Genomic DNA, 27,471 nt, shown 5'->3' with positions numbered 1-27,471 from the left:
GAAAAGTCAGTATAAGAGGGAGCTGGACCAGAACTTACAGACACTAATATATATTTGTATCCCTTGGTCCGTACCAAATGAACAGGTGTGAAAACAGCCGTAGTTGAGGATTAAGAGAGATGGCAGACCTCAGTTTACGCTTTGAGCAGCACAGCAGCACACAGGGGTCTTAAACATTATTTAATTTAATTATGATAGTGACTCTAATAGTGCATTTCTTTTTAAATGGCAGCCTCTTTTCAGCTCTTGTAATTAAAAAAGGGGAGGTGCCAAAGTGGGGGCCGGGGAGAAGTATCCAAGTGTGACTTTTGACTGACATGTGCTATTAAGCTGAAATGGTTTAATCTCTATTTGGCTGGTGCGGAGCAGTTGAAGAGGTAAACTGCACTTATCATTGATCCTCCCCCCAGTTCATTGACACACTTAAGCCTCGGCAGTCAGACTTTATCTGATGGAGAAGGCAACAGAGGCAAAGGAGGATTTCACTTTAGAAATGCTCCAAACACCCCGACCAAGCGTCTGGGTTTCGCTCTAAAACTTTGGGCTCTGGAGGACGACGTTGTTGACGTTGTGTTCACAAATGATATCCCCAGAGAGTACGGCAAAGTTTTCTCATCATCTCACCCAGGAAATGGATGTTTTCTGAGCCTCCACTGGTTTATTTCACTGCCTCTGAACCCCCCACTCTTCTCTGTCTGCATCTGCAACATGATTGATGGAGCATTTTTCCCTTGTTACATCTTTCACCAAATGTAGCAAAGGTAACAAGGCTGACTTGGGCAATTCCCAAGTGGGGACTTGGCACTGCTGTTGACAAGCTGAAACAGAGCAGCAGCATGGCAGTTACAAACCAAATGAAAAGGGCCTTTGTAATCCTCTGAGTCACTCAAATGGTTTACATGAGGTCATTATTGCAGCACTTTATAAAGGATTGTCAAACATTTCAATGGTTATGGAAAAAATAGATCCAAACATTACCAATTGGTTTAGAACCAGTTAATCTCTTGCTCATATATTCAGTCACATCCAGAGCCCAAGACTATTTGGATTGGTTTAGAAGTCAGCAGGCCAAAAGGATTGTATTTGAGCCCTCTCATGTGTTGAACTCTGAGTTTGTGCTATGGAAGTCGGCACTGGGTCCCCTTTTATCAGCACCATTGTTATCAACACTGAGACATTGGCAGCTCACGGAGGCTTGTTACCATGTGAAGTGTCACATGATTGGTTGTGTTTATCTATGTACTAATAAAAATAATAATAATATTGGGAGGGATGAAACCCTCTTTAAATGCAGAACACACAGAACACACAGTGAAATGTGTTCTCTGCATTTAACCCATCCTAGTAAAGTGTGTATGTTCTTGAGATGAATGATTCAAATGTGTGTAGTTCTTCATCGGGAGACTAGCATGTGATTAATGGCTAGTTGTTTTATTTATCTCTGTATAAATGTACTCTGGTCCTGATGCAGCAATTTCCCTTCTTCAAGACTATTTTTTCTCATTGTAGACTAAAGTAATCTTTACCTTAAACATTTCAAACCTAAACCCTTTAACTTATTAAACGTAATATTCACGTGATATTATATATCTGTTACGTACTGTATGTACAGTACTTGTATCTTGTATTATTCTGTTTTTCCATATTGTAATTCTGATTTTCAAGGACGGATCCCACTGGCCTAATCTGAGTAGCAAATAGCTTGAATGATTAATAATTTGGTTGTTTATTATGTATTAATATAGGTTTACATGCCTTGTACGTCATGGGAGTTCCACGCAGGACCCTGAAACCAAAGTGGCCAGAGGTATTTCAGACATTAACATATTATTATATAAACTTCTGCTTTTTCTAAAGTGACATTTATAACTTTTAAACGCTGTATATTGGTTTTCGAGGCCTAGTTTGTCTGGTTTTACGACCTGAAGGGAATTGTTTTTTTCTTTCAGTGTTTGGCTTCAACGAACAGCAGAACAAATCTGCTGAATAAATAAACAGCTAACAGTTTTGCTAACAAGTTCACCCAAACAATTTTATAGCTGGTAATATGTTGCTTACAGTTTGTTTTCACTGCCCCCCATTGGCCAACAAGATCAGTTGAAGCTGGTTTGACGCTAAGTGTAACATAGGGATCCTGTGAAAACGTAATTAAATGTAAAGTACCAAATGCATTGAGATGGAGCCCAGCAACCAACTTTGGAAAGATGCCTGACTTCCTGTCATTTGCATATGTATCTCACCAATTAAAGCATAACTACCTTAAATGCCAATTCATAATGTTTCTTCGCCAGTGTTTTTTTCTTCCCAAGTGCCTTGTTTTATTCTCTGTCTCTCCATGCTAAATGCATTAAGAGACCAACCCCATACCATGTAATTCATAAGCCCTTGTGGGGGGGAAGCCTTTAAAACCCTCTTTATGACCGTGATCTGCCTGTACCCTTTTAAATAACCTGCAGGAATCATTTCAGTGCTTCTCCAGAGGACATCCATTTCCAGGCAGACTGCGTGTCATCCGGTAGCTCTCCGAGTATGAGGAAGGAGGATTTGAATTCATTTACGCAGGGTGGTAGAATTTGCCAGAGCACTGATTGGCAGTTAAAAACCATTAAGACTGGCTCATGCAGGTTTAAGGTTGAGACAGAAGTGTTCCTTGATTTAATGGCTTCATTATAATCTCCCAGCAGAGAGACTCGATATCACAATGAGACATGAACTGAATATTGACATGGTATATTTGAATGTTATTGCAAGAACAATGGTGATTGCATCAAAGCATTCAGTCAATGTACTACACTGCATTCATCTTCATTTATCACATAGATCTATTTTGGTTAGGTTGGTTGGTCTGATTGTCTGTAAACAGGATTACAAAAAGAAACTGAAGGCAGGTTTCATTAAAAGGTGGTGGAAGGATTGGCCAAGGAAGAGCGCATTACATTTTGGAGTGGGTCCGAGATTATAGGGCGGTACCTACATTATCTTTCCCAAATGGAAACAGCATTGGAGGACAAACTGCAACAATGGGAAGCAGAATAACTGCCTCATAAAGTACTTAGGGAGATATCCGACTGGTCAAAATTGTTGTTGCCAACAGGCGTTGGAGGGACGTACAAAGAATACATTTTAATCTTAGGTCGTTCGAAACAGAAACATGTGAGGAATGAGCCTACAAAAGAGTACAAATACATTCTCAGAGTGAACATATTTGTTGGTTTCTTTCTTCAATTCACCCTTGAAACCAATACTACACTTTGTCCGGTAACTGTTTTCCTTACACCAGGGGTGTCAAACTCAAATTCATCGCGGGCCACATTAGCATTATAGTTGCACTCAAAGGGCCGGTTGAAACTATATAAATATATAATATATACCATATAATGTATTATATTACATTATTGCCTCTGAATTGGATTATTATCGGATAGGGTAATAACTTAGTAAGTAACTACGTCTGAAAGCAGAAGTCCAGGGCAAATCATTCTCTCTTCAGTGCGCATGTCACAGTGCGCGATGCATTGTGGGACATGTCATCTGTAAAGTGGCATGTAACTGTATAATAACGTATTATATTCTTTGCAAGCTCTTGTGGGCCACATCAGATGAAGTCATGGGCCGGATTTGGCCCCCGGGCCTTGAGTTTGACACCCCTGCCTTACACCCTAATACAGACAGAGATTCTTCACAAACCATAAACCTCTGTTAAACAACATCAAAAGGGGGTCTCCACATCTTCATTGTTATTTCATCCGGACAATTCTGTTCTTCTGTCAACACCGCTTGACAAAAAGAAGTGTTAAGGGACAAAAGAGAGAACATAACAAAAAATAATCCTCTAGATCCCTCAACACATCTCCCAGACTTGGGCACCAGTGTTTTGGTACACTTTACAATCCTTGAAAAGAAACAAAGCCCTCTGACCCTCTGGGATGGACAAAGCATTAGCAACAGCTTTCAACATAATACAGTCGACAACAACACTTTTACAGCCTTGTAAATGACCATAGAGCTGGATAAAAACCTCACACAGCAAAAACACAGACTGATTTATGAGCTTTATTAAGACGTTTTATATAGTGCTATTGCGTTGCATTAGTTTGAGACAAACTGCTAACTCAGTATACTTTCTTATTTTATCTAAAAGTCCTCGCCTACAATATGGACCCCATCATTAGATGCAACATCCCTCCACTGTGACAGCAGCTTTAGGAGTCTTCAGAAATGATGACCGAGGCCAACAGCAAGGCTGCAGAAATTCCCGACATCTATTTAGCTCAAGATTAGGAACGAAAAATGATAGTGATGTGTTAACTCAACACACATGTCTTAAAAACTGACACGATGTGATAAGAACTCATTGCTAAATCATTCTCTTTCTCATGCACCACGGTTAAGCTGCATAATTCATAAATAATCTTCAATCAAATTCTGGGCAGATTTGATCCTTTTATCCTGGGTCAGCGCTTTGAGATCTGTGCAACAGTAGGGAGTAAATACCAATCTAACAAACATCATAGCCTCCCTAACAACCCCATCTAACCCCTTTTGGCTAAACAGAGACTCAGACATGAATCCTAAATAGTGCAGACTGGAATGTGAGGCACACAAGTTTTGCACCGTTAACCTCCCTCTCAATGTCGGCTCTGGGAATGCAGCTGTGGATTGCTATTGAAAACATTACTGTTATCGCGTATCAATTCCGACCCTCATTACACAGCCAAGTGCCGAGATTTTAGTGTTTAATACAGCCGTTCAAGTGAGGTAAATACTGTGTAATCAGACATCGTGGTAGCCGTTTGGCCAGAGTTACATGTTTAATAAATGTAATGCATTTGTAATTTATCCATGTATTTTTTCTTAATGTTTATTTGATTAGCTTTTCTTTTTTAATGCTTAATGTCTTTCATTTTTTTTGTTTTTGTTTTGTTTTGTAAAGCACTTTGAATTGCCTTGCGTTGAAAAGTGCTCTATAAATAAACTTGCCTTGCCTAATTTCCACAAAGTGTCATAAGAAATGTAAATGAAGGCTGGATATAATGAGTTTTCCCAGCAGACCTTTTTATTAATATGAAGAAAAGCAAATGTAACCTTTCCTGATCGGCGACGACCCGCCGTGTTCATGATCAAACACCGAGGTGGGTTTACACTACAAGCGGCTACATTTGACTGACTTCACTTTAAGTAGTGTGTCATACATTTTGCTCTCCGGTTGGACTAAATACCATACATTAAAACGATGGACTGTAACATACACCTGAGGGCTTGTTTCAGTCATTAGTGGAGGACTTCTGACTCATCTCTTCTTTGCCTTTCCTGCTTTTTTGGTTTCCTCTGACGGAGCGTCAAAAATAAGTGGAGCACCAAAGTCAGAACAGTGCACTCAGCAAACCCTCTCTCTCTTCAAATGTTAGTATTCCCATCTTTTCCCATGTCCTCCACCCTCCCCCATGCTGCTATACCCCGCATATCCGAGCATACTCAGCTAATGGAGCAGTGAGAGATGCTCTTGAAAATGGACAGGCTCTCCAGCACAATACAGCAACTCACAAATAGAATAGTTTACTACATCCAGCACTCAGAGATGTGAAAGCTTCCTCTGAGCACAGTCTGCACTAACATCATTGCCATGGAGCCCATAAAGGTGCTGTTTTATAAATGTGATTAGAAACCACTGTCATAATGGGGATAATTCATCTGTATCACCCCAGTGAGGCAGGTCCCTAATCAGTCTTTATGTGTAATTGAGATGAATCATTTCCTGCAGCGAGGGCTTGTGCCTGTTCCAACCAAAATGGTAATAACTCATGACCCTAAGAGTCGAAAAGAACGCCTATGAATTATGCTCCAGATGGAACTGTAGTTGTCATTATCCATTTATCTACATTAAAAGAGTCAACCTGGATTGGGATTTTTATTTAAAAGTGCCTTCAATCCTCTAGATAATAGCTCAAAAGCTGCTTTCACCACATAAATGTATAATCCCTGGCATGTCCAAAGGGTTCTTATGAACTCTGGTTCTTCTGAGTCATTCGGGATCTTTCATGCCAAACCCTTACATGGCCTCCGGATAAGCTATAGTTATTTTTTGGCCTACAGTGGTTTAGGAACAATTTCTGGCTATTTATTCCACTCCAGTGCTCGAGGTCATGGCTCAGAAGAGAAACGAGTACAGTACTGTCATGCTGAATGTATGAGCTAATAGGGCTCTCAAGATAGCAAAGGAGCATACTGCTTGCGATACATGCGCTGAGAATATGCTTCACTTTTCCACTTCACCTCATTCTGCCTACAGTTCTGATCAGTCATTGTGCATGGTGGACAGCGATACAGCCAAGAGAAATCTGCCATGGGCACTGCATCAGCCAAGAGTCCTGCCTTAGGCATTTGTCTAACTGTCGACTCTGTTTTTCTGCAGTCATTTCGATATTCAAGTTTAATTAAGGCACCTCTGTCATTAACAATTTCATTTCCTAAACTCTCAATCTCGCTACACTTTCTGCTTCCCTCAGACTCTGGCACCCACTCCAAAACACAAACACTCCCACCCGACTGCCTCTGAAGAAACGTTGTCACAGTTCCCTGGCCAAACTTGTATTTAGTATTCATCATAACCATGAGACCTGCTTGGTTGTTTTCCTTTCCTGGGAACTCTGGGGAAATTATATCTGTTGGATTGGAGCCACATGTTAGGGTTGATGAAACTGCCGAAGAGGAAAAGCAGGATCTACTATCTCTTGACATGAATCATCAATATAAAATATGATGTTCCTTCAGCCATATGAGATGCAAAGAAATATCAGCTGCAAGCTCTTGTCATTTTGTGACAAGTTATTCATAACTGAGGAAATGCATAAACATATATACATGCTTATGATTGCCAGTGTTTCTATAAAATGCAGCTGCTGCATGAGATAATCATAAATAAATGTTTCCCCCTCTTCTATACCCCAGTGTAACATGTGTGATGTCCTGGGACTGCTAATGACATGCAACACTTGCTTTATTCACAAGATGGTGCAATAAGTGCACTTACTTACCCACTAACTGACTCACTTTTCCAAACCTTCCCCTTTTAGTGAGTGCAACAGGGAAACAATATTTGCCTCTCGACCGTGTAACATTTATCAGCATAGGGATTCGTGTTTTTCATGCTACATAAATCATCCAGGTAAACAAGTCAGATTAGAGTTTTTGCTCAGGCGAAAGAGCTTATTTTGAGTCAAAAGCAGATCTCACAGTCCATTAGACTGAGCTGGATCTAAAGCCAGAGCCCAAGGAAGTTTGGCAGACACAGAGGTTTAAAGAGCACACCTAAACACGCTCAGTTTAATTTGGCCTCTCATCACAGTCCTCTCGAATGGCTGAGTTAGAAAAAGGAGATAATGCAGCAACGGAACAAAGGACTGGCAGATCGAACAGGAATTGAAATCCTCAAACCCCTGATCCTGTCCTTGACAGAATGTGATCAAAGTCACAGTGAGAGAAAAATCACATATTACTGCACAGTATATCTGCAAGGGACAACTGATTCATTTCATTCACTACAATTCAGGTGGTGACATTTCTGGCATTAAAAACTCAGTGTCTTGTGTTTATTATATTCTTGAAAAACGCTTCTGGCCCAGTCCACCACCCACACACACACACACACACACACACACACACACACACACACACACACACACACACACACACACACACACACACACACACACACACACACACACACACACACACACACACACACACACACACACACACACACACACACACACACACACACACACACACACACACACACACACACACACACACACACACACACACACACACACACACACACACACACACACACACACACACACACACACACATCATTGCCGCATCACCGTACAAATGAGCAACCGACCGGCATCACATTTCAGTTATCAAAGCTACACTCCCTTGCAAACAAAGCACTATTATTGCTCTACAGTGTTACTATTTCAATATTTTGCATATCTCTTCTTCACTATAGACATTCTGTTGGAACTCTCGCAAGTTAGTTCAGCCCGAGGCTCGTCTTTCTCTGTTGTTGCAACTCTTCTGTTCGCCAATGGAGGTCGATAAAGATTAAAGACGATTTGATGCCACTTTAATACCATGTTATGAAGAGTGAGAGCAGAGGACAACTGTAATCCATGTCTGCACATCAAAGACTGGCCCGGTATCTGGCCTGCTATTAACAGAGTGGCCGGATGCCACCTGCCCAGATGTTTGGCATGTGGACTCCAGTTCTGCCAAATGGGAATCATGAGACCACAGGACTCCAGGAAGCATCGCAGGCTCTCAAACGTCAAGGACAAGCATGCGGGCAAATGTTTAAAACATTTCTCAAGCTTTTGTTCTATATTAATCCATCACTACTTTGATGTTTGTAAAATATGTACACAGTTTAATGACCATTCAGAGGTTTCATAAAACATTTTTCAAAAGATCAATGTCACACCTTGCTAACAAGGTTATTGCATTTGGTTCAGACACCTTTAGAAGTTAATGTTGCATCACTTTTAAATGTTAATGTTCTTTGAATATAACAGGCACTTTTGATATCCTGCATCAGAGGCAGCGCAGCTCAGTGTGGATTAGAGAGTTGATGTTGGGTTCTGCTTACCCCACAGTCTGACAGTCCCAGGCCGTAGCCCGGGCTCTGACTGTCAGCTAAAAAACTTGCCTCTGATAGGGCCTCAACATATTGGAAGGCTCCCTGTGGTTACAGCCCTGACTGTCAATGTGCATTTGGTCTGCTTCGAGTTTACCCACACTGAAGCTGTTTGTTTTTATTTACAGCCAAATCCTTAGTGAGTCCGTGTTGGAGGTCGAGATGATTGTTGTAAACAACAACTGAAACACATTTCTCACTGTCACAAGAATAGAGACAAAGACCAACATAAATGTTACGTTCAACCACACATAGTGGCCGGAGTGGTCACAGGGCCATCTTTATAATGACCTCAACAACTGATGTGCAACAATGTGAGACATAGAATGTTAATGCATGTGAAGATCAAATGCCACATCCTTAAAAGGACAAATTATGAATCCTTAAAATGTCAGTCGATCAATTTGAGATCCAGACTGAAATATCTGAGCATAACATTTTGTAAAGACATTCTTGGTTCCCAGATGATTCATCTCTAATAGACGAAATATGGGGAAGCAGTGTTCAGTGTTATTATTCTATTCTAGCTATTTTTTTTTGGTATGATTTGGCTTTTTTGTAATCATTTTATAATTTTTTTTTTTTGCAATATGTGTCTTTTCATGTTTTTTGTAAAGCACTTTGAATTGCCTTGTTGTTGAAATGTGCTGTATAAACTTGCATGATTTTGGTGATCCTCCTGACCCTGCCCATGTCTTTGTTTCAGTAAGATGTCTTGTGTAAGGAAATATTTGTATGTATTTATGTTAGCAAACTATGAATAAGCTTAAAATGGGAAATGATTTGTGTAAAAACTGTGAGCTGGATTTGGGGCCTGTTGACATGTGGTTGTTGAGGACAAAGGAAGATGGGGGAAGGTGAGGGTTTGACATACAGTCAACTCAGATCAAGGAGATAATGAAGCTAAGCTACTGTGATTGGGGAGATTTAAGAAGTGAGGTGTTGGTGATATTTGGGCAGCCAATCACGGAGGTCTGGAAGGGAGGATCAGATAACTCCTCCCATTCCAAGCGATGTAAGAGACAGGAACCACGCTGGGTTCAGTCTCTTTCCTCTGGCTGGCTCACGTGAGTATCAGGTAAATATGGGATCCCAAAGATAACTGTATTGAATTTGTACTGTACTGATTGTATTGCATTGTCATATTACCATTAAAGTAGATTATTGTTAAACGGTTAATTGTATGCTCTGGATTCCTTCCTGTATGATAACCAGCTTGTTAGGGACGTGCAGAGATTTGGAATGCGGACTAGTAATCCCTTCAAATTTCTAACACTTGTCAACTAATGGATGGTTTGAAATTAAATTAGATACAGATGTCCATGATGCACAGAGGATCCCTTCTAATAACTTTTTGTGGATTGTCAAAGGTTTGATTAATGACAAAATAGCTTCAATGTGATGACATTCCCAGCAGCCTCTTTTGTGCTATCCAGCAACGTTAGCTACCGAGCTTAATAAGGGCACCAGTGGTAAACAGTGATGGAAATACTAATTACATACATTGTACAAAAATGACAACCCTCACAATAAATATTCCAAAAAATGTATGCCTCACTATTTAAAATAAATGGAGGTGGTATCTTTTTATTTCTATGTCATTTAAACATTAATTTGTTATCTAACACTGGATATTGTATCGTAAATCTTCCATTATATATAAATAATTGCACCACTTAACTATGTGATTACTGCAGTAACCATGTCAACTGAAGCGAGTAACATCTGTATGCACATCTTTTTACACCTTCATGTTAACTACACGATAAAGCCCTTTGATCTAGAGTGCCAAAGACATTTATTTTTTACACCGCCCTCTGGCCAATTGTTACATTAACTTCATCATACAAATTTAAGATTTAGACTTAAACAGTTTAGTTTCCCTTTACAATGCACAAATACAGAACTGAAGAGTGTGGCTGCGGATAGATGATAGTAGTCATTTCTTATTTCTAAGACTAAATGTATTTAATACTCTTCCATAGCACATAGCAACTAAGTCACATTTATAATGCTTTCATGTGACATCTTATTTTCTCTATTTTTTAACCATTTAAATAAAAAGAGCAAACTTTTTCTGTCTTTCAGATAAAGTATTTTTGTCAATATAAACAGATACATACTTGTCATCTGTAATGCAAATGGAGGGATTTACACTTTCTGTCAACAAGATTAGACATTAATACATTTATGGTTCACAGGTGAAAAAGTCTTCAACATTTATAACATGAAAATATGAAGCCCATGAATTTCTGAACACACATTTATTCCATGCGGATGAATATGTGTCAAACCCATTTCAGAGGTGTTACCCTCGACTTTGACCTTGTCCCGAGCCGCTCAGATTGTGACAGAGTTCCATTAATACAACTCAGAGCAATTTCGCTGCATTTAGCGGACACAAAGCCCACCTCGGTGCTTTCAATGACAAGCACCTTTCCGGGCAGAAGTCAGATGATATAATGCGAACGCTTTACATATTTATCATATCTGGAAATCATTGCATTTCAAAAAAATCATCATGCTATTTGAATTTCAATGCTCTAGTAGGTTTTAGGGCAAGAGTGAAGACATACAATTAATTTATCTATTATATTTTGGTATGAGATCATAAAGTATGCAGGAATATTTATTTTGCTGCAAGGTCATTTGAACCATTTCACCACACACACATGCTCCACTACCTGAAGGTGGACAGCAGCTGCAGTGTGTTCCCCTTGTATTTTGCCTCTGGAGCGCATGTTGTATAAGTCACATTCCAGTCAAGCACTAGGACTTATTATAACAAACAACAAAGCTGGAAACCAAGAAGAAGAATTGTGACTTCTGCAACTCTTCTCGACATCTATAATTCACTTTGACAGATGTCAGAAACGGAGCATGTTTATTTCAGCTGCGCCGTGACAACAAGAAAAAACAAAACATCAGAGGCCTCAACACCCAGCAGCCTGTGAGTTGTGTGCAGTGTATGATTTATCATTAGCAAGCGGGGACACCATTGAAATGACTAAAATATGATAACAAAGCCCATCAGAGACTCTTCACTGTGACGAAAGAGGGAAGGCCCTGTGGGCTCTACTCGAGGCTCTCTGGGTGCGCCTCCACCCTTCAGAGAGTCCACAGACATTTTAAACATGAGCAGCTGACTGCGGGTGAACGACAGTGAATGCAACACAGAAGAACAAGCCCACTGTTCACACTCAGACACCCTTCAGGATAATCACATTTCTCGTGATCATAGCTTTAACAGTAAGTCAAGACTGACTCCGGCAACATTTAAAGAAGAAAACAGTTCAAGTAGAATTTTCTCCTGGAGGAATTAGAAAAAAGAAAGCAATGTTCCAGTGCAATTAAATGAGAACGGCCTTTGACTCGGTGGCTAAGTCTGATAAAAATTCTGCTCGCTGTCTTTCCGCTCCACATAACAATGGCAAACCGAATGTCTCTAACTGATCGGTACGGCAGTCAATACATCAGCGTGTGCATTGGGATGAAGAAATCAATGTCACTGCATTCCCATGCCTCCTCCATCTCTGCCAGCAAGCCCTCATACAGGGATGGAAAGCCATCAACAGCCTACCCAAAGGGGATAGCGCACATACTCGATATTGAAGGGTTGCCTTGGTGCCAAGAAAGGCCCTTGTAAAAGCCATGGTAAAGGATTACTCAAGCAAGCATGTCCTCTTTCAGCGCAGACGAGAACACTAGTTTCCAACCTTGGTACCATTTTGAAGGGTCATTTTTAAACACAGCGAAGGATGAAACAAACAACAAGAGAAGCTAGGAGGAACCATCCATCACTCTTACTTGGCTCTACCCTGCTGTTTGTTGAGCTAGAGATAAAGCATGGCCTTATCTTCAATTAAGCTTAATCAAACATTGTTAAAGCCTAATCTGTAATGCTAAACAAAGGCTCGCCTGGGACACAGCACATTCTTTATTGTCAAATCGACTAATAGAAAGTTGCAAGTTTATTATGCTGCGATGATGGGTATAATGGTGATGTGATAATCTGCAGCACAGAATCAATTATGCTCGTAAAAAGTCTACTTAGTGGTATTATGGCTGTGAAACTACAATATAATCAATATCATTAGTATTAGCCATGCAGCAAGCCAAGTACCACATGTGGATCAATACAATTTAGTTGTGACTTACAGTATATTTCCTTATTTATTCAAATACAAATATGTTAACCGATTTACATAATGTCAACATGTTGTTTTAAGTTTAATTGTCTATTTTTCTCTCGATAAAATGTCAGTTGTGAACATTTCATACATGTTCATTATTTCAGATTCGACAGAACAGATGGTGAGATTCTTCAATGACAAGAAAGCTTTTCACTTTGTATTGACAAACAGAGGGCAGAATATGTGCTGTACTTGCGGCAGCTGAGAGGTTTTTGTTGAGGTTCGGGGGTTTGTTGCATGCAGCTTAACAGATAAGATTGATGTGCCACTGCTCTGCCAAACCAACAATGTAATTAAAGTCATGCAACCATGGTGTGTACCAGAACTGAGGCACATGAAGCCACATGCTTCTCCTCAGGTTACTGTTGAGAACGCTGACACCCATTGCAAATTGTTTCGTTTCTACAAGATGACACTTATTGTTTCAAATTGACAGCTTGGTATATGTGGGATTACAAAGCTGTTTCATCTCTCTAGAACATTTAAAACGAAATATCTTGAAGTCGTCTACATTTGGACCCATGTTTATGCTTTTGCTTTGGGTATTGTTTTATCAGTTGTTAGACTTATAGATGACCAGATCATAGACATCACTGATTTAGAAAATAAAGCCACAGATTGTGAATCTAGATGGCTATGTGATTTCCTAGTAATAGTATGTGGTTTAACAAACAGCTAGGTGAGAGGCAGACTGTTAAAAGAAGCAGATTTTATAATAAAAAAGCGATCAATATCTACCGTGCAAGTGAGATTGCATTAAGCCAAATCAAAGCAATTGAATAATAACAGTCAAGCCTTGACAGAAAAATCAAAACGAACAGAGTAAACAAACAAATTGCAGTAAACGTAGCTTTAAAAATTGAGCAAAGAGTCCTGGAATTGGAAAGACATGATTCACGCCAAGAAAAGTAATTTTTCAAAGATGTGTAGAATCGAGTCAGCCTCAGCATGGAATTGGTGAGTGCAAATGAGCAGACTGAGAGTGAAAAATACATCGCCATAGGGGAGAGGAGAATGGAAACTACAACAGAGTGATAGAGTCTGCAGGGACAGAATATAAGGAATATAAACTATGAGAAATATTCAGAATAAAGAGACGGGCTTAGGGCAAGTACAAGCTAAAGTGTTGTCTGCTATGGTTGTATAGGACCACTGGGCAAAAAGGCACTCTCATGCGATTACAGGGAGGAGTTTACATCACGATGTTCCAGAAACCACTGATCTAACATGAAGGAAGTGAAGTGAAATGAGTCCATGATGTTAAAAAGGAAAATAACCTAAATACTTTGATCTGTTTAATGGAATAGGCGGCATACTGTACCAGTCAGCACCTCATACAGATGGTCCATACGGTTACACACTATCCACTTCTGCCTTTTGAGGATGTACTTCCCTTTATGCCAAATGAAAAAACATATTTTCTGTGCCAGATGCTAATGGTTGGCTTCCAGAAGATAAAACATGGTGAAAGCTCAAAGCTGAGTACCTTTAATAACCCCAAAAAAAATGTGTATATGCATTTGAAAAGATAATTGAAGACTTGCTTGTTTAGGGGGCATGCCCACAGGGTAAGAAGGTTGTTGGTGAGAGCAAGGGCAAAACAAAAAGTGACATGACAACGGACATCAATTACAAAAGGCACATTTGATGCGCTGAGTGACCGAATGAGAACAAAGTGATGGCAGTGACCTAGCAACCACCAGCGAAACACAAGCAGGAGCTGTGAGGTTAGAGGGAAGAAAAGTATCTTGCCAAATTCATGGCTAACTTTTCAGACATCAGCGCCTGTACTGGGGGGAAGCGAAGAAGAGGAGCTCAGCATCAAGGATGTCAATAAACTGATCTGACCGTGAGTAGATTTCAACTAAAAGGACATTGAGACTCATACTAACCAGAGGAAAAGCTTGTAGCACATGGGTCAAGAACAATCACTGACCGTCAGCGCTGGTACGTTTAGATTTGGAAGAGATACTAACATTTGTCTATGAGGAAAAGGATGCTGCTTACGTTGCAAAGACAATACCTTGAAGTCGCCAATTGGCTAACAAGGAATTTCATACTGGAGATGCTTTAAGACAAGCATTCCTCGAAGAGTAGAAGGAAGATCTGTTGGAGAAATAATTGGATGTTAACCGGATTACACCTCAGCTACCCATTACAGGTGGAAAACTGCACAAGTTCAGGAGACACTGAATGGATGGCTGAATGAAAGAAGTGCAGAATCAAAATAAATTCAGCCATAATGGACACTTGATGACATCTCTGATACGTCTCGGTTGATGTTAAAAGCAGCAGAGCTCATTATTCCACATCAGCTGAGACAAGAAATGAGTCACTGAGGAATTTTTAAATGTAAAGAAAGAGCCAGAGACATATTTTATTGGCTAAACATTAACTCACATATTGAGGTGATGGTGTGTCAGTATGCCTTTTGTTCTGAATCTGAGATTAGAGTCTGAGTGTCTGCTATGTGTCGACTATAGGGATGGGTATCGTTTGAAATGTATCGATTCCGATTCCGGTTCTTATCGATTCCCCGTTGCGATTCCAAAATTGTAAAAGAAAGAGGTCAAACGTTTAGATAACAAACATATCTTTATTCTTTTAAGCTTTAACTGAAATTTTTACAAATAAAAAATATACATGCAATACAAATGTATTGCACAATAGCTGTGCTTTATTTTAACTGAGCTATGCCTGTGGCAAGCTATTAACAGGCATTACACTGTGCCTTGTCTTTTTCTTTATTAGTGTAGTGGAGCATCACTTTAGAGCGTTTACCCATCTTTGGTGTTATGAAGTGACAGAGCTCGTGAACTGTCTACGGGAGGGCGGGGGAGCCTCGCTGCGGGGCAACTGTGGACCTCTGTCGCCTGTCAGCGCAATTTACATGATGCCGTTTAAAAAGATAATGAGGGTGGTGCCGGCCGTCAACGGCCCGCTGACGACCGGCCGTTCTGTGATTCTCCAGAACACACAGATGGCCAGTCCACCCTTACCCTGTATTCCACCGGGTCACCGCGGCGCAGATGGACCCGGTGGAAATTGTGTATTTTGTATGGGTACCCGGTACCCGGCATTTTCTTATCGGTTCTCATCTGGAACCGAGTTTCGGTTCCCAACCCTAGTCGAGTACTTTTCACAGTTCCCAATGATCATAAAATAAGGGATGTAGTGTTGTTATTTCAGTGACATTTGTTTGCGACGCATGGCATTCCTGATGTTTACTTCTCGTATAATGGTCCTCAGTTTGCCAGAGCAGTTTGAGCACTTGAAGTGAGGGGAATTGCATAAAACTGACGAAACCTTTCCATTGAGAAATTAACATTGTCGCCACTCCTCCAACGCCATCTTCACCGCCAGCAGCTCCCTGTTGCCCACATCATAGTTTCTCTCCGCAGGGGAAAGACGGCGAGAGAAGAAAGCACATGGATGAAGTTTATTGTCAGGCCCTGCTGTCTGAGACAGAACTGCGCCAACCTCGATGTCCGATGCATCTACCTCAACCACAAACTGCTTGCTTGAGTCTGGCTGGATGAATGGGGGCAGAAGTGAACAGTGACTTGAGTCTAAGAAAAGCATCGTTAGCATCAGTGGTCCAGGAGAACTTGACTTTGGTTGAAGTGAGACTGGAGAGTGAAGCTGCAACCTTGCTATAGTTTAATGAACCGGCAACAGAAGTTGGCGAAACCCAGAAACCTTTGCAACTCTCTCAGAGTAGTGAGGACTGGCCACTCAGTAACAGCTAGAATCTTCCCAGGATCTGCCTCCAACCTGCCTTGCTTGATGATGTATCCCAGGAAGCTGACCCGTTCCTGGTGAAACTCACATTTCTCTGATTTGACGTACAGTTTGTTCTCAAGCAGCCTCTGAAGAACCTGGCTGACGTGGTTCTGGTGTTCCTCCAGACTCTTGGAAAAGATCAAAATGTCGATAAGGTACACAAAAACAAACTGGTTGAGAAAATCTCGCAAGACATCATTAACTAGGGCCTGAAAAACAGCTGGGGCGTTAGTGAGTCCAAAGGGCATGACTAGATATTCAAAGTGACCAAGAGGGGTATTAAAGGCAGTTTTCCACTCATCTCCTTGGCGGATACGAACCAGGTGGTAAGCATTTCTGAGGTCGAGTTTTGAGAAGATGGTGGCACCTTGGAGAGGCTCAAAAGCGTTATTTAACCCACGAAAGTCAATACAGGGTCGGAGTGATTTATCCTTCTTGTCCACGAAGAAAAACCCAGCACCCAGAGGAAGAAGGACGAATAATTCCTGAAGCCAGGGAGTCACCGATATATTTTTCCATAGCCTCTCTCTCTGGCCGGGACAGATTATAGAGTCTGCTGGTAGGTAACGGAACCCCAGGAAGAAGATCGATGGGACAATCATAGGGACGATGAGGAGGGAGAGAGAGAGCCTTATCTTTGCTGAAGGCCTCACTCAGGTTGCGGTAAACATCAGGAACGCCAGATACATCTACGACAGCTGAGACACATGGAGCAGGCATAGGGTGAACAGAGACGGGAGGCACAGCAGACTGCAAACAGTTAAGGTGACACAACTGATTCCATTCAATGACACCTCCTGCCCAATCAATATGTGGATTGTGGGTGTGAAGCCAAGGGTAACCAAGAACCAAAGGGGTAGCTGGGGCGGAAATAACCTTAAGTTGAATTAATTCTCGGTGATTACCAGAAATTATCAGGGTTACGGGTTGTGTCTGCTGTATTACCTTAGAAATCCTTTGACCGTTTAAGGCACAAGCAGTCATAGAATCCTGTAATGTTTCCAAGGTGAGACCCAGCTGCTTGGCTAGTTCCAGGTCCACAAAACTGTCCTCTGCTCCAGAGTCAATGAGGGCCGAGAGGGGCAAAGACTGAGAGTTAGCACAAAGTCTGGCAGGAATGAGAAAATGGCGCAAGGTTGGGGCTACAATTGGAGTAGGATGTGGACTTGTCAGGACCCCCAAATTCACTGACGAGCTCCTGCGGTTGGGCGGACAGGACAGCCAGCAAGGAAATGCCCCAATTTGCCACAGTACAGGCACTCTCCAGACCTCATACATCGAAGACGTTCCTCAGGAGATAGTCCGGCACGTCCCAACTGCATCGCTTCCTCCTTAGCAAAGGTGGGCACGCAGGGTGGAGAGGTGAAGCCAGACGGTCTGGCTGTCGAGACGAGACACCAAGGAGATTAAGGATTGGAGGTCGGCAGGCTCATCTCGTGCAGCTAGCTCATCCTTCAGTTGATGCTTCAACCCCCTAACAAACACTGCCCTTAGTGCCGCCTCGTCTCATCGGGCCCCTGCCGCCAGTGTGTGAAACTCAATAGAGTAGTCTGCCACTGTTCGAGTCCCTTGTTGTAACTTTAGCAGACGATTTGCAACTGTGCCAGAGTAGTCGGGGTGATCAAAAACAGCGGACAAATGTTCAGAAAAAACTCCAAAGGAAAGAGAGTCACAGTCCACTGAAGAACTCAATGCTTTGGCCCAGGTTAATGCCTTGCCACGAAGCAAACTCAACACATAGTTAATCTTAGTCACCTCAGAAGAAAAGGACAAGGGGCGCTGGCGAAAAACCTTGTTGCATTGAAAAATAAATCCTCTGCATTTCTCCACCTCTCCATGGAAAGGCTCAGGGTCGGCAATGGGGAAATCCCGGCATGGAGTAGAATCCAGAGGTGGATTGGAGGGGGCAGGAAATGCAGCAGAAGATGTCAGGGTTGAGACTTGAGCAGCAAGGTTCGAGATGAGTAGTGCCATGGACTGATTGCTGTCAACTAAGGCTCGGATCATCTGCTCATGTTGGCCCAGAAGATTTCCCTGATGAGAAAGGGCGTGCTGGCCAGTGGCGGGATCCGATCCAGTGTCAGCGGAGTTCATTTTGACCAGTTCGTACTGTTACGCTCTCCGGGAGCGTGAACTCACAATGCTGAACACCAGGAAGAGGAAACAGAGTTTATGACGTAAAAAGGTTTATTAACCAAAAACCTTTTATGGAGACAAAAGAGGGATTAGATATCCGCTTAGCCCAGGGCCTGGGTGTGTCACCAGAGGAGGTGCGGAGATGCACGGAGGAACACTGGCGAGGAAAGCCGGGGATCCAGAGCTGGCGAGAGTTGACAGGTTGGGGCTGGTGTGCGTGGAAGCACGGAGGAACACAGATGAGGGGAAGGTGGCTGGACGTGGCAGGCAGAGGAGTTGGCATGCGGATACAGCGTGGTGAAACGACAAACTGGTGAATACTGGATGAAGGAACCGGGTATATATGCAGGTGAAGGTGAGTAGTTGTAATCAGGATGACGAGCAGCAGCTGAGGAGGTGAGTTGGCGGGAATCAGAAGTGGGTCAGCCACGCCCAGCCAGGAAAACAGACAGACAATAACAAACACAAAACAAAGGGGAGCAGAAGGAGGGAGAACTGAGGTTACCTACTGTAACCCAGCTTCTATGAGTAAATGGCGCAGCCCTCTAAGGCTATCGCTATTGGGTTATCCCTCTGCGCCCCCGCGCAGCACTGAAACACTTGTAGTCCACGCCCACCCGCTAGGTGGGCCCCACCCTCGGGCCTCCTTCCGGTATAAGTAGGAAGGGGGCCCGGCAATCTGCTCCCATACAATATAACTTTTCTTCAGCTATTCGTAGAGCCAGTGGGGCCCAGCGCTTAGAGGGCTGCGCCATTTACTCATAGAAGCTGGGTTACAGTAGGTAACCTCAGTTCTATTTCGTATATGGCTTTGCCCTCTAAGGCTATCGCTATTGGGTTAAGGGCGAAGCATGATGTAGTCTGCGCCCCACTGGGTCCGCCCGGCACTAGAAGCACAGACACACCTGCTCAATAACACCCCCTGCCTGTTGTGCCATGGGTAATGGCGCATCACCGTCCCTGGAACATAGCAAAACATGCCTATCTTCCCGACGGGGTGAAGGCTGGGAACAATACATACCGGCCGCTGTCAGAAAGTAGAGACGAAGGTCCCACCTTTCCCAGCGATCATCGAGGGGGAACAGCTGCTCTCTGCGTGTCAGACAGGTAGGAGAGCGCTCAGCTGGATCCCTGACGTCACTCACTCTGACCAGACACTCCGTACAAAGTGTGTCAGAGGAAAAAGGAACATCCCTCCTATAAGAGGGAAAAAGGGCCGCTCTCCGCGTGCCGAGAGGCAGGAGAGAGGCGCCCAGCTGGCTCCCTGACGTCTCACTCCGACAGGACACCCAGTACAGGGTGTGTCAGAGAGGAAAGGGAAAAATCCCTCAAATAAAAATGCATACATGAACAGGGGGAAGACCAAGATGCAGCAGTGCAAATATCTTCCACTGACATTCCTCCGTGCAAAGCCGTGGAGGAGGAAATTCCTCTGGTGGCTCCACCCGAGAGGAGACATATGCCTGCGACACAGCCTCACACAGCCAGTGTGACAGCCGTTGTGCAGACAGAGGCTGCCCGATCGAGCGCTTTCTATAGTGCACAACCAGGCGCTGAGAACGGCGCCAGGCCGCCGTGCGCACCACATAGCAAGACAGCGCGCGCACAGGACAGAGGAGATGAGACGTGGCTTCTTCCTCCGACCTGTAAGGAGGGGGGAATAAGCCAGCCAGGGTGATCACTCTTGACTCTAAAAGAGTTGTGATGACCTTAGGCATGAAGCCGGGTTAGGGCGTAAAACAGCTGAACTGCCATCTCCTTGGATCCGGAGACCTGACGGAGCCACAGAGAGAGCAGACAAATCACTCACCCTTTTCTCTGTTAGAGCCAAAAGTAGTACTACTTTGGCTGAAAACAGTTTAAGGGGAACCTGATCAGGATCAAATGGGGCTTTGCTTTAGTGCGCGTAACACCAAAGCCAAATCCCACTGAGGCGCCAGTGTGCGTGACACCAGTCTGAGTCTCCATACTCCTTGCATACAACGGCTGCTGCTTTCTGCGAGCCCCTCGGTTAAATTCGACGGGAATATACATTGCTCTGATGGAGAGCAACGTGTGTGCGCGCCCAGAACAGCAGCCGCCTGGCTGCGTTCAGAAGCTGCGCGGATCGTACTCCTCCCTGGTGATTGAGGTAGGCTGCTTCCATAGCCATGGCCTGTTGTCTGTGTAAATCAACACATGTTTGATTGTACAGCAACGGGGCGACTCCCCCGTTCTTTTCCGAGATTTAGAAAAATAGCGGGAGTAAACCGCGCAAGACACTGTTCCTGGGATAACGGGAGTGTTTCTTGTATCCCATGGAACTGCTGGGGGGAGAGGCTTCTCTGTGATGTGCCGTAATGGTTGTCATGGTGATGAGCCACGCCATCGCCACCGCTGCCCGTGAGGCAAAAGGGCTGCGAGGGAGTTTCCACATGCTGCATTTCACTCCGTCTCTCATCACGCCCAGAGGATGAGAGGTGTGTGTATGCTGTCCACACGAGGCGTTATAACGGTGCTCGTGGATTTATTATGACCGTGTGTAGGAGGCATATCTGGGACAGAGGAATGCCGCGAGCTCTGCAGTTTATAAACCAATAGGTTAAAAACAGCAGGCTTCTGCAGCGAATGAACCACCTCTGGAGTGTCCCCCTGTTGGAAGAGACCCAGGGGGATCACCACGTGACCAGCTGACGCCAACGCTGAGCAGCTGCGTCACGGAGAGGGCTGTGTGGGTTGTGAGCTGTCAGTTTCTCCACTCGCTGCCGCGAGAGCCGCGCTCTGCTGGCTGAGTTTAATTCCACTCCAGATAAACATTTGTCTGAGAGGGAAGAGGACAGCTCTTCTTCCAATTTATTATGAAACCCAGGCTTTGACAGATGTGATACGAGATGTACCGTCTGTAAAGCGACTTCCTCCCTGGAGTGAGCCAGCAAATAGCAGGTCGTCCAGAGGAAACCACCCTCTCATCCCTCCTCTGTGTAGTGGCTCCAGCCTTCTCTACACAAAAATGGGAGGAGCCAGGAAATATCCGAACGGCAGACGATTGTCTGGTCTGATATTCCCTGAAATGAGAAAACGCAGGAATTTCCTGTGTTTCGGGATGATGGGTATACGTGGAAGTATGCATCCTTCAGGTGGAAGTGAACCAGTCATCCTGGTGAACACATTCCAGCACCTGTTTGATCGTCAGCATGTAGAATACTGACAGATCGAGGATGTCTCATTGCCCCGGTCTTTTTCGGAATTAGAAAAATAACGGGAGTGAAAACCCCTGATTTTCCTCCCTTTGAGGAACACTGGAAATATCCTCTTTCAACAGGAGTACCAGCAGCTCGGATTGGAGCGCAAGACATAGCTTCTGGGAGGACAGGAGTGTTTCCTGTATCCGATTGAACTTTGGGGGGGGGGGGGGGGGGGAGAGGCGAACTGCAGGACTTATCCTCTGCTGCTCCGCATCCATCTGTCCATTAGACCCACGCGCTGCCACTCTGAGAAAACCTCTGAGAGCGGGCGCACGTGCTCGAGATGTGTTATTTTGGTCATCATGGTGACGAGCCACGCCAGAGTCCCTGCCGCCGCTGCCCGTGAGGCAACCCAAGGTGAGCTTGGACCGAAAGAGCTGCGCGGGGGCCTCCACACGCTGCGTCTCACTCCGGCTGTCATCATGAGGCGTGTACACGCTCAGGGGATGAGTGGAGGTGTGTGCAGTGCTGTCTACATGAGGCGTTAAAATGGCGCTCATGGGTTATTATGACCGTGTGTAGGAGGCGTATCTCGGACAGAGGAATGCCGCGAGCTCTGCAGGTTATTAACCGACAGGTTAAAACCAGCAGGCTTCTGCAGGGAGCCCTGCTGTCTACTTAATCAACAGATTAGTGGCAGCCGGCTTAATTACCGGCTTTGCTTCCTCGGAGGCTCTCGCGGAGCCTCACCCGCGCTGGATCTGTGTCACCCACGCGGAAATCCTCGCCTGGGAGACAGCGACGGACGCGTACAGAATGAGCGCCGTGCTGGCCGCCGTGCTGGCCGCCTTGCTGGCCGCCTTGCTGATTTCCTCTGCCTCGGTGGTGGACCGCTCTACCAGTGTCCCGACCGAGTTTGAGAGCCACGCGATGTTATTCGCCGCCGCGCTGTGGTGACGGAGAGGGGGAAAGTATGTTCGGCCGCCAAGCTGGCACCCTGCTCCGACTCTGTCTCCCCCGTCCGGGGGAGAGGAGGGAGGGGAGAACCGAACCGTGAACTGTGGAGGGAGGCGGGGCAGGAGTTGCCTTTTTCCTCGGACTCCTGCCCGGCACTCGGCCCAAGGGACACGAGGCCCCGTCCAAGGGCTCGTAAGCCTGGACGGGCCAATCGTCCTCCTCGGTCACAGCAGCAAGAGCGTCCGCTCTCCGCTTCCCGGCGCCCGAGGGGAGACGAGCGCAGTGTGTGCATACCTGCTGGTTTAGTATGAGGGGCCGTGTAGGCCAAAATTCAAACTCACCTCGCGCACACACTACTGAAAACATCTGGCCTTGCACACACACTACTGAAATACTCTCACGTTCACTACTGAACACCTCACACACACACTACTGAACACATCTGGCCTTCCACACACACTACTGAAATACTCTCACATTCACTACTGAACACCTCACACACACACTACTGAAAATCAGGCTCACACCCACACTACTGAAAACATCTGGCCTTGCACACACACTACTGAAATCCTCTCACATTCACTACTGAACACCTCACACACACACTACTGAAAACATCTGGCCTTGCACACACACTTCTGAAATCCTCTCACATTCACTACTGAACACCTCACACACACAATACTGAAAATTAACCTCACACACACACACTACTGGAATCATCTCATATTCACTACTGAACACCTCACACACACACTACTGAAAATTAAGCCTCACACACACACTACTGAAATCCTCTCACATTCACTACTGAACACCTCACACACACACTACTGAAAACATCTGGCCTTGCACACACACTACTGAAATCCTCTCACATTCACTACTGAAAACATCTGGCCTTGCACACACACTACTGAAATCCTCTCACATTCACTACTGAAAACATCTGGCCTTGCACACACACTACTGAAATCCTCTCACATTCACTACTGAACACCTCACACACACACTACTGAAAATTAAGCCTCACACACACACTACTGAAATCATCTCACGTTCACTACTGAACACCTCACACACACAATACTGAAAATTAACCTCACACACACACTACTGAAAAACATTTTACTGAAAGGTTCTCAGTAGGGAATGTGCATGTGTTTCACCTATGTGTGTGTGAGGGGATTCTTGCTGTAACGGAAGTCATTCTAATGTAACGGATGTCATTCTAATGTAACGGAAGTCAGTGGTCTCTTTGCTAGCCCCGTTAGCTTCATTAGCTCCAGGCTGCTACTCCGAAGTGGTTGTTGTGTTGATGCCTGGTGGAGTATTCTTCATTGAAATATCGCACTTATCGTATGGCTCTGCGGTTCAAACAGACCGTCCATGAATGCAGTTTATTCGGTGAGGTTGGTAAAATAAGGTCATGCTTGTACATGAGTTAGTTTGCTAGTTAGGTAACTGTATGCATTGTTATTGTTAATTTAAAATAGCTATGCTCGACGATGCAGACAGCTAGCGTCACATTAGTGTTGAAGAGCAGAGTACTGTATGAGATTAACCTCACTATAAGATCTGTGTATCTGAAAAATATGAATCTCACATTTCCAGTTGGTTCCAGAAATAACGTTAACGTAGATATTGCAATATGGTTTGTTGAGCTGGAGTTGATTATTGAAGCTTACTGGTTAACGTTCATCATATTAAACTAACGAACCCAAACGTTGTTGTTTTTATTAATATTATTACCAATACTTACTTAGCATTTTATTATCATTACACTGGAGAAACCGACTTATTGTGGCAGCAGAACATGAACATGTAACTTAATGCCTGCATTTGAGGACGAAAAATAGCTCAGTCAATGCTTTAGGGACAAGGAAATGATTTGTTTAAATATTAGATATGACATGTGTGCTTCTGTGACAATGAAGCTTATTCATTGCATTACATTTGTTGAAGATGTTTGTCTTTTACCCTTACGTGTGTGTTACAAATGAATGTGAATATGGCATAGGACAAATATTTAAATTGACTGTCTCATGAAAAACGATTCTAACATAAAAAGGACCACAACTATACAATAATACACAATCCAACTGATAAGATACAGTAAGGGCTTTGATATCCAGCACTTTCTTTAAGGATAACAAAGATTATCACATGACATTTGCATGTAAAAAAGTATGTGACCAACACATTGTTACTTTACATATACATATCTGTTTGTTTCCAGGTGATGCGGCAGACAGACCTATTCCTAACATCAGTGAACTTCAGCATGGACTCAAAGGTACAAGGAATCGAGAAACATTCTGGTTTAAATAGATAAAGTAACAACTATAATCAGCTTTCACATTTCAATGTATTTAAGGCAATTATTATTTTACATTGTGAGAATTGCTACCATTTGTCTCTACATATTGTCTGTAAAAGACGTGGTAAAAGTGGTTCTTGCAGTGAGACAACCGAGCAGTTGAATATTATTTAATAAGATATTTTAATGTTGATTAACTGCAGACTGTTCATTCATAATCTGATTATCTTTGTAGTACAAAGTGATGAATTAAAAAAACACATTAACATTTAAAAAATACATTATTTCTACAGCCGCTAAATAAACAAACGTTTCATAAATAACACACTTGCTCTGCAATAATGTCATATGTTTCTTGTCATTTCTGTTAGGAAAGGACATACCTGAAGGACACAACTGCCTCACCGTTTTCTCAGAGGGGCAAGAAGAAAATGAAAAGCTGATTTCAGATTAAAGACCAATACAGGACATTCACTAAGAAACTACACTTTTATTGTGAACACAAAGTCAAACAGGACCATCATTTGTTTGTGACAGCTGAGCCCAGTTTGGGCTCACAGATGCAGTTAGGTGGTTTCTTCATCAGACCTGGTCCTCCTCCATCAGGCCACATCCTCATCCCAGAGAAAGACCTCTCCACCTTCTCCAGCCAAACCCACATACAGGACATCCGTCACGCTGAGGTTTCTCCCAAAGTCTCTGCACACTGTCTCAATTGATCCACACTGTGAATATGAGGGGGAAATGTGTGTCATAAATGCTTTAGACAATAAGAAATATGAAGTTAACTGTAAGGAATGGCTCATTCTTTTTTAAATAGACAAAACTATTACTGTATTTCAATATCTCATGTCTGAAAGTTTAATTTAAAAGAAGAAGGGGCCCCAAAAATAAAGATTGGTATATCAATAAATGTAGTTGATTGTGTCTTTTTAATTGTTTAAAGTAGATAGAACTGGTACTTAAGAGTTTGAATACAGTCTGGTTGTGGAGGAGGCACACAGGTAAGAGCATATAGCTACCATCACATGTAACTAAGCTTGACTTGAATTTATTAAAAGTATAATTAAGTAACAGCAACAAATCAATAACAAATTGTGCAAAAATGTGAATCTTTGCTGGGTCCACTGTTGAATTTACCACATATTGTATGTTTTAGAAACCTTAAGGCATGTATAGATTTGTATGCAAGTAATATCCCAAAACTCAATAAATACCGTAGATTATTATTGAAAGTGATGCTGAATAGTTTCATGTTCACTTACCTTAAGCAACGTTAAACGTGCAGACCGGGGGGAATACAAATACTTGTATTTCTCTTTTTTGGTTTGCAAGGGTGTCACCTTCCGCGGAGCCCATTTTCTGTAGTATTATCCTAACAGAGAAAACAAGAGGGAACAACCCTTATTTAGGTTTTTTAAAAAGTGACAATATCAGCTTGCATTCATCCGACAAAAATACGACACAGGGTATTGTCTAATTGCTGGTTGTCTTGTGTTTTTATGGGATTTGGATAACGGATTTATTCTATAAAATATTTTGAATGGTTTTCACTTAATACTGTTATAAAGTCGGCTGCGGACAGCCGGTGTTCCGGTTTAACTGGTTCCCCGATCAACTGGTTGACAGATGTGGAGGCGTGGCCTTCGACAGAGATACACATTTCGATCGCTTCTTCTGTCGTTTACATAAATCTTTTGGTATATTTGGCTGGATAGGAACACTTTGATGCACATTCAGTACCAGTGTGTGAGGTTGTAGTTACGATGGCGATATCCGGACGCGAACAGCGAGGACTACAAAAAGAAAAACGAGTTGACATGGGCATGTCTGTTCAAAACATTGCGAGCTCCAATAAATCATTTAAACCAGCTATTGTTGGCAGACTTATTACTGAATATCGTTCTTAATGTGATACCAAGTCCATCTGAGACCCGTGTACACCTTCAGACAGCCTCCAAGTGAAGCACACGTTGTTTACTCACAGTTTGAAAGCAGCGTGGAGAAGTCTTCAGCTGTGTTAAACTGTGATCCGCTCGAATAAATCCTTAAAACCAGCTATTGTTGCCCGAATTATCACTGAATATCGTTCCTAATGTGATACCAAGTCCATCTGAGACCCGTGTACACCTTCAGACAGCCTCCCAGTGAAGCGTACGTTGTTTACTCAGAGTTTGAAAGCAGCATGGAGAAGTTTTCAGCTGTGTTATGAGTGCG

At 43.3% G+C, this 27,471-nt stretch overlaps 1 protein-coding gene and 1 long non-coding RNA gene across 3 annotated transcripts in view; one reads left to right on the top strand and one right to left on the bottom strand.

Annotated features, from left to right (window-relative positions):
* asic4a (acid-sensing (proton-gated) ion channel family member 4a) overlaps positions 1 to 27,471 on the bottom strand; it is a 120,313-nt gene that overhangs the window by 18,634 nt on the left and 74,208 nt on the right. The window lies entirely within an intron of this gene.
* LOC117467064 (uncharacterized) lies at positions 14,662 to 26,144 on the top strand. The gene is made up of 3 exons (XR_004554331.2): positions 14,662 to 14,740; positions 25,174 to 25,230; positions 25,626 to 26,144. It is a non-coding gene; the product is annotated as an uncharacterized lncRNA (long non-coding RNA).

This window comes from Pseudochaenichthys georgianus, chromosome 21, assembly GCF_902827115.2.
Source record: "Pseudochaenichthys georgianus chromosome 21, fPseGeo1.2, whole genome shotgun sequence".
Classification (NCBI taxonomy): domain Eukaryota; kingdom Metazoa; phylum Chordata; class Actinopteri; order Perciformes; family Channichthyidae; genus Pseudochaenichthys; species Pseudochaenichthys georgianus.
This window is presented reverse-complemented; position numbering and strand designations above follow the sequence as displayed.